The sequence below is a fragment of the Tiliqua scincoides genome, chromosome 1 (assembly GCF_035046505.1).
Source record: "Tiliqua scincoides isolate rTilSci1 chromosome 1, rTilSci1.hap2, whole genome shotgun sequence".
NCBI classification, from domain to species: Eukaryota; Metazoa; Chordata; class Lepidosauria; order Squamata; family Scincidae; genus Tiliqua; species Tiliqua scincoides.
Window position 1 is genome coordinate 49,935,152 of NC_089821.1, and position 12,265 is coordinate 49,947,416.

A 12,265-nucleotide genomic window follows, 5' to 3' on the forward strand; every position below is an offset into this window, starting at 1 on the left:
ACATTCAGGAAAATGTATCCTAAAAAAAATGACTGCCAATATAGAGCAGAGTAGGGCAGGGCAACCTTTATTTCTGTGTCAGGTGTGACAATATTTACAGCTGGCACTGCCTCCAAGCAAGCAAAAGGAACTCTTGCTTCCCTGTGAATGGACGGCTACACCAAAGCCAGGCTAAGAAGCAAAAAATAATTTACTTTGTCTCTCATGTACACCAGAACCTGCTAGCTTTCAACAGCCTACTTAGCTAGAATTGAGGAACAAGGGTGCTCATTAAGTAGAGTCATGAATGCCTTGAATTGTCTTCTCACCAAATGTACTTCCCTTGGTCCAGGAGGAACAGGGTTTGACACCTTAAATAGTAGAAAGGAGAGGGTGGACCATGAAAATGCTGAAGAAAATCTGATAACAGACTGGATATGGGAGGATGAGAAAGAAAAGGGTAAAAATAATTGTGAGTTGTCCACCTTGGGAATATGACCATCCTCAACAGTAATACTCCCTCCTGAGTATAAGGGCTGTGACTATGAAGCCTTTTTATAGCTTCATTTTTATGACTACCACAGTGAATCAGTACTAATGAGTCATTTATACAAGACATTGTTTGACCTAAACCTGTCAAAACAGATTTTGGATTATTCACAAAATTGTTCAGTGCTCAAGCTATTACAAAGGGACTTTCCTAAAGTGGTGGACTGTTACCCCCTACCCCACCCTTCTTCCTATTCATATTAAACTTTCCAGAAGCCAAGCATTTTGACAGCTTTAAGGACAACATAACAGATCCTAGTTTTACTCTTCTCCCCACCTACTCAGAGAAGCAAGTCCAAACCATCCAGAATCCCCTTTCAGGTATCCAACATGAGTAGATGGGTGTGTATAGAGACACTGGGTTGGCAGTGCCCCTATAAATTTATGACTAGTCATGTGTACAGAAGCATTCAAGTACACATGTATAGATCACAGGTAGAGTAACTCACACTCCTCAAGGCACATTCACTGAACACCTGAAAGGGGTTATACAGGGCCCACAAGATGCAGAGATTGAGCCCAATTTAAATCTAGTCTGTCCAATAAAGCGGTGGCCTTGCCTTACGTAAATTGTTATATAGCACCTACCTTATTCAGGTGCTCAACTGTGGGTTTGTGCTTGTCTGATGCTACAAACAGTGGCATAATATAAAGGTATGTGTCTCAAACACATTAGGTAATCTGAAACTGATCCACACCCATGTGTTCAGAACACAATAGGAAACCATTGCAGATGCTGAAGCACTATGACTAACTGCACAAGGAGACTAGGAAACTGGGTGGCAAACAGTCCTCAAAAGACAGCATTATGGTAGTTCAACTTCTACAAATTGAAAGTAAAAAGGACACTCCTAATTCTATTGCCAAATCGTGAGCTTCTCTCTGTTTCTCATGTTCTTTCAACACCACTAGTTCTTGAAAATGTTGCTGTTCTTCCAAAGTTCACAATCTTGGAATATAGTAGTCCCCTCCCGTATCCGCAGGTGGTATGTTCCAAGACCCGATTCAGATGCCCCAAACCGTGGAGAGTAATGAACCCTATACGCAAGTCATCTTTCACTTACATGCATACCTATTTTCACAACTACACTGTGATAATGCAGCAATGAATGCTGACACAATGAGAACATTAGAGGCTAACTGGCCGCAAGCACAGCAGGCCAGAATACTGCAGTTACTCGCCTATAAGTCGATCCCACAGATAAGTTGAGGATAGGCTTTGATTTAAAAATCATGGGATTTTATATGACCCTTGGATAAGTCGGGGGTTAAACCGGGGGGGGGTGAGTCTGACTAATTTTGCCTAATTTTACCTGCACCAGATCCTGAAAAATAACCTACCAGTAATTGTTACCTAAGAACTGTACAGTCACTAATTTATTAAGAACATGGTATTAAAAACACAGTATACATACATAGTATACATCTATACATACATAGTATGTATACATGCATACACATAGACTTACAAATCGTCTCTAATTAAAAACTATGATCTCTCATAGATCACAAGATACATTTTTATTCACTAAAATTTAAAATTGTACTCTCAACAACCATTTGTAAAGACTATCAGAGTAAGGCCACAATCCCATCCACACTTTTTTGGGAGTAAGCCTCATTGACTTTAATGGGACTTACTTCTGAGTAATCAAGCCTAGTACTTGGGCTCTAAGTACACTGGAAACAGCATCCCAGTAGAACCATTAATGAAATCCTCCTTTAAAGTGCCTGGTGCCTTAAGCCAAAGGCTCTATGTAGAACACACAACTGGGAGTGTGCAATGCAGTTTGCAGCAGAGAGACAAGCAACAAGGAGTGACTGAGCAAGTGCAACTGCACATAGTTGGACCTGATGTGCTTGGAAGTAGACCCTCTGTGGAGTTCCTGGCAGCTACATCTCCTGCCAGCCTGCACCCAGCTGCTCCCCTCATCGTTCCTGGAGGGGGAGGAGCCAGAGCATGCAGGGCAGTCACCCAGGCAGGTGAAGGGGGCCTTTTGCACCTGGGGGGGCTTAGGAGGAGGGTGGGCAGCTGTGCCTCCCCCAGCCTGCACCTGGCCGGTTACGACTGGAGCCTTGGAAGAGCCCCGGAGGGGACAGGGCATGCAAGGGCAGCCTACCAGCTAAGCTCCCTCGCTTCTCACAGCCCTCCGTCTGCACTCTGTGCCACAGTCCCGCTGCCTGCGGGGGAAGGGAGTGGAGCGGGCATGTCCTGGCTGCTGCCGCTGCTCGCCAGACCAACAGAGAGCAGGGAGGGAAGCGCCGGGGAGCACCTGGCAGGGAGCAGCACAAGAAAATCCCCGTGAGCTCCCTGCCCTCCATTGGTCTGGCAGTGGCAGCAGCAGCCAGCACGCCCCCGCTCTACTCCCTGCCCCTGCTGGCAGCAGGACTGTGGCGGGGGTGGAGGGCTCTGAGAGGGTGTGGGGGAGTGCCAGCGGGCAGGCTGACCCCCGTGCCCTGCCTCCTAGGACCCAGGTTCCAGGCGCAACAGGCAGGGTGCAGGCTGGGGGAGGCACAGCTGCCCATCCTCCTATCAAGCCCCCCGTGCAAATGGCCCCCCACCCTCTCCGCCCACTGAGTGACTGCGGAGATAAGACAAGGGGTCGATTCTCCCGTGAGTTTGGGGCACAAATTTATCGCCGTATAGGCGAGTATCTACAGTAGGTACAGAGATGAGTCATGAGTACAAAGGGGTGGGAAGGTTTCACCTTGTTACTCAGAATGGCACACAATTTGGAACTTGTGAATTGTTCATTTCTGTAATGTTTTCAGGCCATGGTAAATCACGGATCAAGGCCTAGGAGAGGGGGTAAATTTGTACCCAGGCCCAGGGTCAGAAAGGAGGTCCAGGATCTTACATTTTCCAGTCTTACCCAGACTCACTGCCCATGCAGGACATTACTGTGGGCACATAGCAACAACTGCTTCCACAAGTCATACACACCAGGCCCAGGAATGCATACATTCTTTAGCAGTGTCACATCTGGGAGGAAACCGACCTGCTACAATAGCTCTTTGGCTTGTGGATCTGCTAACCATGAAGGAGTGTATAGGAGCTCAGTGACACAGCTACAAAGGTCTGTTTTGGTGTACACAGGACACCCTCCATTCTAATACAATGATACTAATCTCCTGCAATGATTTTCAAGATTTTAATAATAACAACAACAACAACAACAACTTTATTTTTACCCCGCCTTTCTCCCCAAAGGGACTCAAGGCAGCTTACAACATATTAAAAACATAATTTAAAAAATAAAAACATATTAACACATCATAAAAAACAGCAGTCAGAGTAAAAAATAGGTAAAAAGAGCATAGAGCAGCAGCAAGTCATAAAAGAATCAGGCCTGTAAAAAATATTAAAAGATGTTAAAAGGCCAAGAACTCAGAAGGCTTGTTTAAACAGAAGGGTCTTCAGGCCTCGCCGAAAGAGAGACTTAGGAGTGTAACTGGTTTTTCATGTTACTGTATCTAGCTGCCAAGGCCAGGCAGGCAGGCAAACCAGAGTCCTGCATTGGGATGACTGGTAGATCTGAATTCCAAGGACTATTCCGGCTGTTGCCACTTCCCCCGCCTGTTTTGCCTCCATTCTGCCCATTCCCATCCCCCACTGTTTCACTCCCTCCCACTTTGGGAAGGGGCCCAAAAGAAACTTTGTACCCCCTGATAACATTCCTCTCAGAGGCCCTGCTGCAGATAACTAAACCTGCAGATACAGGGGTTCCACTGTGCTTAGAGTCATCTTTCCTTTCCCCTTAATTTCCTTCTGAATATTCAAATTTTTGGGTGCCAAAGGCCACTGTGTTGACGCTCCATCTTCTTTCAATCCAACCTATAGAATTGGAAGCCTGGGTGCTTCTTCCCAAGTAAATGGGGTAAAGATAGAAAAGCAGCACATTCTTCTACTACCTGGTCTGCTCATTAAAGAATATCTGAATGGGGCTGCAAACTGCCCTACATTCAAAACAACAAACTGGGGAGGGCACAGAATTTTTCACAAGTTCTTCTCCAGCTGCAGCCAGTTTAAATATTACAAATTACTTTAAGTTCTCTTTTTCACTCTGAGAAATGCAACACACGGGTTTAATCTGCAGACACACATAAAAAAAGGATACTCGAATCATCTGTTGCTAAGTTTTCCAAAGCACTCATAAGAGAAGGTAAGAGAGGGATTCAATTCAAAATATGTGTGGAATTTGAATGCTAGTTTGTGCCTCAAGTCCCAGCCAATCACAAAACTAGATTAGCATCAGTGATTAATTTTCCCTTCCCTTCATGAGTGAAGCAAGTTACACAGAATGCCAAGACTGGAAGTAGCCTGTTCCAGTTTTAAGCTTACCACTAAAAATGCAAACAGCAGCACTCTTGATAAGCTCTGACTACATAAAGGACTATTTTCAAGGACGACATCACACAGATGAATAGAATCCCCAATACAGTTGCGAAACAATAGAATTGAGGCAACCCACTACAAACTCAGTTTCCAAGGAAGCAGGCAACTGGTGAGGAGAGTCAACACTGATTAGCTTGGGCTCCAATTCTCATTCTTATTTATACAAGTTTATATCTAATCTCATTCCTAAAGGAATTCTAGGTGCTTTCAACATAATTTAAAATATAACAAAAACAAAGCAAGAAAATTACATCATAGAAACCAGCCAGAGAGACAACATAACCATAACAGCTTGACTGGGGGGGGGGGAGGGGAATGTCTTTAACAGGCATCAAAAGGAGAGGAGACACAGAGCAGCTGCCAAGAGAGCAAAAGCTACTACTTAGAAGACCCTCCTTAGACATGTTTTTTCTTCCCTCCCTCCCCCAACAATTTTCAATTTTTCCAATGGAAAAATTGGAAGTTTGAGGCAATACTGAAAACAATTCTAATTAACTTTTTTTTTCCCTTTTGGAATGAAACAAAACAATTTTTAAGGTAACTAAAAACTCTAAGCAATCCGGGGTAACAGGGTGCTGCAGTCTGCAGTTCTCCTGGGTGTATACAGGCGTGCCCCAGTATCCAAAAGGGGTTCTGTCCTGAACCCCCTTCGGTTACCTGAATTCACAGATGTTGGGAATGCCCCCGCCCTCCAGAGGCTCTTCTGAGCCCCACAGAGGCCACATGTGTCTGCCTGTGGCCCCTGCAGGGCTCAGAATGACCATTTAGGCCAAAAACGTCACTTCACATATACAGGTTGAGACTAGTTACTCACTTGGATAAAAAAACCAGCACTATAGCAAATCAATTTAAAAAACAAGTTTCTTTGCTCCAGTGATTGAAAAACAGCCTTGCTGACCTTTAGACTCCAAGATAAGAGTCATTAAGAAGAGAATCCATCAGCACTTCACTTAGCCCCTCCCTTCACCAATGCAAAATGATCACCTTTCTTTCAAGTACTGAGGGAAGGGAGAGGTCCTAAGGAGAGAGAAGGATTGATGGATTGTTAACCTGCTGCCCTCTTAAGGCGGCTGTTAAAGAACTGTTCAGTTTTTAAAACTGATTTAAAAGGGATGCATTTTTCCCCTTCTCCAGGGATCAGCACATTCTCATTTGCAGGGGCCATTGTGTTGAGTCAAATCCGTGTATAAAAAATCTGTGTATAAATAGGCTGGACCTGTACATGCCATGTTGTATATACTAACTGAATTATAAATGATGCACTTAGTGCCACTAAATCCATAAAATAGTTTCCTCTAAGGCTTGCTACAAAAAGATTGCACACATTTCTCAAAAGTAGTTTTTTTCTGAAAACTGGAAAAATCTGGTTCCCCTCCCCCAAAGCTTCAAAATGCCTGGAAATTTTGCATATCTAGCACTTATATTTGTTGCCTCCCCTCACATCATATAATTGAGACACGAAGAACGGGGCACCCTAGGGAATGATAGATTCATATGGAGACAATGACCTTTCAGGTACTCGTCTCAAGCCATATCAAGTTTTAAGGATCATACCAGCCCCTTGAATTGCACCTGGGAGCAAAGTGACAACTGATGCAGCCAGCACAACAGGGGTGTAACACACCTGTGCTATCTTAGTGCCATCAACAATCCAATAGTTGCATTTTGTGTCAGCTACAACTTCCAGGTGGTCATAGAAGGATGTCCCTCAACGACCACACTGCACCAATCCAGACAAGTGGCAACAAGGACATTGACTGCTAGGTCTAACACAGTCAAGACTGGATCAGCTAGTGCACCAGCCCAGACTGAGTGAAGGTTCATTGGATCCAGAACTCTGTTCTTCTAAAGGTGATTGCAACTCCATACAGAGTAGGAAAATCTATTAACACCAACCCTGACCATGAATACCTATACCTTGTCTTGATCTAATGTCAGCTTGTTTACCTGCATCCAACCTTTAAATGGTTTGAGGCACCAGTTCAAAGTCCCATCTCTCCCCCATAGGGATTGACAGAAAGCTGTATAACTGTGTGCCTTCAGCATACCAAGGATGTGCATACCAGAATGATCTTTCTCAGCAGCTTTGTATACATGTTGAACACTACAGGGTGCAGAATAAAACCCTGTGGGATCTCACAAGTCCCAGTGAGCAGGAGTTTTCCATCCTCACCATACAAAGTTCAGTCCTATTGGAAGAACCTGAGTTGCTGTACAGTGCTGTCTCCAACACCCATTCCAACAAGGTGGCCCAGAGAGATACCTGGTCAATAGCAGCAAACAAGGTTATCCAGCTGAGAGATCCAGCTGAACAGGGACATCTGAATGACTGATGTGAAAAAGACACTTACTGACAATGTACAAATCAACACTATGGGCAACTAGAAACAGCGTTCTGTGGAAGATCCCTCCCCTTCTGACAAAGAAAGGCAAGAGGTACAAGTATATGGAAAAATGACATGCTGGTCTTTTCAACAGCAGTACTGACATACTTGGGTAAGAAGAATTATGGGTAAGACACTTCTGCCTTGGAATCCCTGGTCATATACAATAGGAGGCAAAAATCAGAAACTTGGTATTAAATCCACCTTCAGGGGAACTAGAGATTATAGTGAATTGCCGAGCCTGAACCTAAATAATTTTGGTGGCTCATAAAATCCTACCTCAAAGAAGCAGGGCTTGAAAGCCTCTGCCAAGCTTTTCTCCGAGCCCAGGAAAAAAAGCATTGGAAGAAAATATAGAGCAACAAAAAGGACCTGAAAGTATATACTTAATTTTAAAAGGTAAGAGTTTACATTTATCTAATTCCAGAAAACTGAATCATTTAGCTACATCAGTTTCTTTATAACCTTTGTGTAAATGTATTGGCAACCTTCAGTCTCGAAAGACTATGGTATCGCGCTCTGAAAGGTGGTTCTGGCACAGCGTCTAGTGTGGCTGAAAAGGCCAATCCGGGAGTGACAATCCCTTCCACACCGGGAGCAAGTGCAGTCTGTCCCTGGTCTGTCTCCCTGGCTATGGGCCTTCCTTCTTTGCCTCTTTGCCTCAGACTGTTGGCCAAGTGTCTCTTCAAACTGGGAAAGGCCATGCTGCACAGCCTGCCTCCAAGCGGGCCACTCAGAGGCCAGGGTTTCCCACTTGTTGAGGTCCATCCCTAAGGCCTTCAGATCCCTCTTGCAGATGTCCTTGTATCGCAGCTGTGGTCTACCTGTAGGGCGCTTTCCTTGCACGAGTTCTCCATAGAGGAGATCCTTTGGGATCCGGCCATCATCCATTCTCACGACATGACCGAGCCAACGCAGGCGTCTGTTTCAGCAGTGAATACATGCTAGGGATTCCAGCACGTTCCAGGACTGTGTTGTTTGGAACTTTGTCCTGCCAGGTGATGCCGAGGATGCGTCGGAGGCAGCGCATGTGGAAAGCACTCAGTTTCCTCTCCTGTTGTGAGCGAAGAGTCCATGACTTGCTACAGTACAGAAGTGTACTCAGGACGCAAGCTCTGTAGACCTGGATCTTGGTATGTTCCGTCAGCTTCTTGTTGGACCAGACTCTCTTTGTGAGTCTGGAAAACGTGGTAGCTGCTTTACCGATGCGCTTGTTTAGCTCGGTATCGAGAGAAAGAGTGTCGGAGATCGTTGAGCCAAGGTACACAAAGTCATGGACAACCTCCAGTTCATGCTCAGAGATTGTAATGCAGGGAGGTGAGTCCACATCCTGAACCATGACCTGTGTTTTCTTCAGGCTGATTGTCAGTCCAAAATCTTGGCAGGCCTTGCTAAAACGATCCATGAGCTGCTGGAGATCTTTGGCAGAGTGGGTAGTGATAGCTGCATCGTCAGCAAAGAGGAAGTCACGCAGACATTTCAGCTGGACTTTGGATTTTGCTCTCAGCCTGGAGAGGTTGAAGAGCTTTCCGTCTGATCTGGTCCGGAGATAGATGCCTTCTGTTGCAGTTCCAAAGATTTAATTACTACTAAACTGGTTCTTTACTTCCCCAATCCAAAACCATAGATTAGTGTCTTCTTGCAAACTAGCCATTAAATTATTTTTCTTTCCTACTCACCTCAGGAAAACAGCGAGACCAACATCTAGAACATGGAGGCATTTTCACATTACAAGTTCTTCTGAGAAGAAAAATGTGATTTGCAAATATTGTCAGATGAAATATGCATTTCCAAATGCTACCAGGATAACAAAACACATTCTTGTATGTAACAAGTGTCCTGTAGATATTAAAAAATCCTTCATGGATCTAAGTGAAGAGGACCACAATGATGAAAATGCACATAGTTTTTCTCAACGTTCTCGTTCAAAAGTCCTCTTCCTACTCCATCTGTAACATCAACAGCAACACAAAGTGTTGTCCCATCAGCAGCATCTTCAAGTAAACAGATACTGAAGACAGCTGCATCTAAAAATTATGCAATAACTTCATTTGTAGACAAGATGACACCTGAAGATCAGGAAAAAAATTGATCAAGCTCTTGCAAGAGCAATATATTCTTCTGGAACACCACTTTCAATAACTGAAAATACATACTGGCATGAAGCTTTGGAATTACTAAGACCATCATACCATTTGCCCAGCAGACATTCTCTGAGCAAGCCTCTTTTGGAGTCGGAATATGAATGTATAATGGTATCTGTGCAAGGAAACGTTACTGAAGCACTGTGTCTTGCACTACTTACAGATGGACAAATGTGAGAGGAGAAAGAATTATAAATTTTGTTATAACACCTCAACCAGTTTTTTATAAAAGCATTGAAACAGGAGATAACAGACATACTGCAGAATATATCGGCTGTAAAGTATGTGACGTCCTACAGAAAATTGGAAGTGGTAAAATATTTGCTTTGCTGACTGACAATGCCAACAATATGAAAGCAGCACGGGAGATCATAATGGATAAGTATCCACATATTATTGCAATAGGATGTGCATCTCATGGGCTAAACATGCTTCTTAATGATATTATGAAACTGGACACCCTTCAAATGATCTATAGACGAGCAAACAAGTTCTAAAACATGTAAAAGGTACTCATATTGTAGCTTCAATTTTCAAGAAGTATAAAAAATGCAAATAATAAAATAGTGGACACTGAAGCTCTGTAGTAAAACTTGGTGGGCTGGAGCGGTGATCTCCTTTGAAAGTTGACTAAAAAACAAAGAAGCTCTTCAAGAAACAGTAATAGCTGAAGATCTTCAAGTACCCAGGAGTGTGAGAAACACTGTTCTTGATCAGGATGTCTTCTGGATTCAGCTGCAAAATTCCCTGAAGATTCTAAAGTCAATTGCTGCAGCAATCGCTGCATCTGAATCAGATAGTGCACGTTTGTCAGAAATTCCTTATTTAATGACCAAGATAAAAACAACCGTTTTTGAAAGATCTCAGTATATCTCCACTTACAACTATAGAAGAAAGTAAAGTGAAAGATTTTATTTAAAAAGGGAAGAATTTTGTTGCCATCCAATTCATGCTGCTGCAAATCTGCTGGATTCAAGATTCAAAGGTGGAAATATAAGTGATGATAGCACTGTTACTACATTAGACTGGATTACAAAACAAGCATCACATTTAGGACTTGATGTTGGGAAGGTACTTTCAAATGTTGCAGAATATAGAACATCTTCAGGGATTTGGTCCAGGAATGCAATCTGGGAGTCTGCCAAGCATATTCCTCCTGCAACATGGTGGCAAGGTCTTTGCACAACATAGCCTCCAACTCCTCTTGCTTCTCGCCTTCTTCACATTCCTCCATCTTCTGCAGAATGTGAAAGAATTTGGTCTATGTTTGGAAACACTCACACTAAATCAAGAAATAAACTGACATGTGAGAGGGTAGAAAAGCTTGTTTCAATCCAGGCAAGACTTCAGTTTTTAGAAGTCCATAATAACTGTGATAATGACAGATACAACAGAGTAGCTGCAGAAGCAGAGACTGAAACAGATACTGATAATTACAGTTCAGAAAATGATTCTGATTAAATTTCATGCCCATTCACTGAAACTTAGTCCCACTCCCTTCTATACAGTTCCCCCCCCTCTTCAATTCTTTTCATGAGAATGGGTTTATTTTTATTTAATACTGCGGAGAGGAAATATGAATAATTGTTACTTCTGGATTTTTAAAAATTGTTTTGTGGAGGTTTTCTGTCTGTTCCACATAAACTAGTAAACAGTTCAGGAGATTGTTGCTCCATTTGTTATAATTACAAAAAACAAAAAAAGTAAATTCTGTTTGTAATAATTGTTTGGATACACTATATTTTTAATATGCTAGTTGTGATAATTTTATGCCAAGTCAAATTGTCCATAGTCATATTTAATGTTCCTAAAGTAACAGAATGACTTTCAATCTGGAAAAGAAAAAAGTGCTAATGTAGCATTTTTTTCAATTTTTCAAAAAATTCCAATTTTTTTCAAAAAAAAATTGGGTTTTTTCCAAGCTTCAAAATTTCCAGAAATTTTACATCTCGAGGTAAGAAGATTGGCAGGTAGACTACAAACATACTTTTCACATGCTCAAAAAAGCCCTCCCATCCATCCTGAGCCTCTTACTGGTGCTTGTTGCATTGCATCTGGCCTCTCAATCCTGAAGTAACTGACAGTGACATTATTATCAGTTACTTCTGCTGGTACTTCCAATAGGTAGACCATGCAAAGTTTACCTTGGGGGACAAACACTGAGAAATGCTTCAATAACAAGATTATCCTTATAATCCTGGATTATCCTTAACAGAATTATATTATCCTTATAATCCTGTTATGCCTCACACCTTTCACATGCCAGAAAAGTTCAAGGTCTCTCAGGTGTAACTCACTTACTAAAGAGACAAGAACCTGCTTTGGGGGCAGCTGGTGCACAGAATGAGGTTTCCATAGACTGTCATCCTGAGGCACATATTTAATGAAGTACTTCATGCACACAGGTGACTATAAGATCAAAAGGCCCTTGAACAAGAGCAGGAGTGTCCAAACCTTTTAGCAGGAGGGCCATATCATCTGACATTGTGTCAGGGGCAGGGAAAAAAGGAATTAATGTACATTTCAAATTTGAATAAGTTTACATAAATGAATATATTAGAGATCGAACTTACATGAATGAATGAAGGTCTGGCAATAACTCAGGGCCTATAAAAGATCTTACACAAAGCAAGAATGGCCTTTCCTTTGTTGCTACTGCTGCATCACAGACATAAAACAGCAAGTAGTGGAGGAAGCTCTCATCCCACAGCTTGCGTGAGAGGTTGAACAGTTGCCCTCATGCTGAGAGGCGTTGCGTCGGGCCAGCACATGCTCCAGCAAGTCTCCGGAGGACCAGAGGCTCATTGGAGACT

General features: G+C 42.9%; 1 protein-coding gene across 1 annotated transcript in view; it reads right to left on the minus strand.

The window, feature by feature from the left end:
* Positions 1 to 12,265, minus strand: part of RRAS2 (RAS related 2) — a 50,017-nt gene that overhangs the window by 9,519 nt on the left and 28,233 nt on the right. The gene's annotated exons all lie outside the window — the stretch shown is intronic.